The sequence below is a fragment of the Malurus melanocephalus genome, unplaced genomic scaffold (assembly GCF_030028575.1).
Source record: "Malurus melanocephalus ecotype Western Australia unplaced genomic scaffold, MMel_1.1 scaffold_27, whole genome shotgun sequence".
NCBI lineage: Eukaryota > Metazoa > Chordata > Aves > Passeriformes > Maluridae > Malurus > Malurus melanocephalus.
In genome coordinates this window covers 3,229,065-3,231,222 of record NW_026623259.1, presented here as the reverse complement: position 1 = coordinate 3,231,222, position 2,158 = coordinate 3,229,065, and positions in this window count along the sequence as shown.

The window sequence follows — 2,158 nt, the reverse complement described above, 5'->3', positions numbered from 1 at the left end:
TCTTACTGAGGAGTAGTGATAAAAGTGGAAAACTTCAAGAGAGGCTTAACTTCTCTCCCAACAGTGAAGAGAAGGAACAGAGCAAACTGAAAACTTTAGAACCCATAAACGTAGGCACATTAATTGACTGAATGAAGTGCATTAATTCTTTCTCAACTATAAACAGTTATCCTTCTCAAATATAAAATAGTYATCACCATTTGATAGCAGTTTCATCAGTTAAATCTCTTTTCTCTGTCTTGACATGTTGCAAAATACTGCAAGAAAAAAAAAAAAAAGACTGTTTTCTACCGAATTTAGAAGTATTTTCCCAGTGCTTTCTGGGAAAAAATTATTTCCATTTAAAACAATGTTTTTCCACAGGATGTACAGTTTCTGCTGAAGTACTCAATGTCACAGGCATTTCATATATTTATCTGAAAAATATCAACCGTTTTTAAAGATTACATTATTATTTTTATTGAATGCTGGTTACTATGATTAAGACTTTTCTGTCTTTATCAAAAAATTATTTGCTCCACCTGAAAGTTCAATAAATAATAATATTTCAATAACAATTTAATAAAAAATATTGACTAACTGCAAAGAACAAAAGCGAGTTTTGAAAAGCAAAATACTTTGTTCTTAGTTTTTTCTTTGCTCTCTCAGATGGCAGTAGTTCACCATMACAAGAAAGAAAAAAAAGTGTCACTAAGAAATAATACAGGCTCAGTGGATTCCTCCTGAGAGGAAATTTTCACAGTATAAAGTACATAGGCATATAAATCTGGCAAAATATGAGTAAATGGATGGTAAAGTGAGTAAAAATTTAATGTATAAAAAAAGAAATCCAGAAGATGTTGCAAATACTGAACAAATAAGAGTCTATATGATGACACAGTTTAATAATTTTGGGGGTAAGACAAGAGTTTACTATGTTATTTATTCTGCTGCTTGTTTTCCTCTTCTATTCCCAGAAGGTCATTAAAACACCATATCTGTAACCAGCAGAAGATCAAGCTTGACAGAAAAAGTGTATAAACCAAGATCTGGGACCTGTGTGCCACTTTTGGAGGATGGAAGTGTATAACAAAGCATCATGGGGCACATACCTTGTATTCTTCAGATTTTTAAASAGCAAAATTCATCAAGGGAAAAAATATTCTATCAATAGTGGTGGTAACAGGAAAAGAAAAAGCAGCAGGGAATTGTTTACCTTGGAGAAGAGGMATTTGGGGGGAATTTATTGCTCTTTACAACCACCTGAAAAAAGGCTGCAGCTGGGTGGGGTTCAGGCTGTTCTCCCAGATAAGAAGTGACAGGATAAGAGGAGTCTCAAGTTGTGCCAGGGGAGGYTTGGATTTGATATTGAGGAAAATTCCTTCACTGAAAGGATGGCCAAACATTGGAACAGGCTAACCAGGGTGGTGTTGGAGTTATTGTCCTTGGAAATGTTCAAAAAACGTGGAGATGTGGCACCTGGGGACAGGATTTAGTGGTGGACCTCGCAATGTTGTGTTAATGGTTGGACCTGACACTGTGAGAGGCCTTTTCCAGCCTAAATGATTCCATGAAACAGTGAATCTGAAACTTCTCTGTACTGTGTTTACTCTCCAAAAGTGTTTATTTTGTTTACCTTCCCCTTTGTTAATTTGAAATGCTTGCAGTAAGATCTCAGAATGAACTCATTCTCCAGCAGTGCTTCATTTACAGCTGATTGTGACAATGAAAKTTTGGGTGTTTCAAAAGAAGAGTGCAGGTGGAATGGATCCAGAGGAAGGAACTATTGTCCGTGACATAATTCAAATCCTTGCCACTGGGCTGATGAGGCAATAAATAAAAAAGGCCCCACGGCCTTAAATCAGTTTTTACTGGAGCACTCTGAAGCATTTGGCTTCAGGACTTTATTGTTATTTCATCTATTTTGGGGCCTCAGACCCTCTATCAAGATCTGAAAGAATCAACACGTGGTCCATGGTCCATGAACTACAACTTTTGTGCAGTGGCAGATGTTTCCTCAAGTCCTTGGAGAATGCAGGTGTGGAGTAATCTGTGTCTGCCTCTGCTGGTCTCAGCCTTCTCCCTAACATCAGTAAAAAACTGACTTATGGCAGCAAAAAATATTAATTATTTCCTTCAGCATTTTTTGGGATTTTTGGTTTGGTTTTTTTTTTTTTTT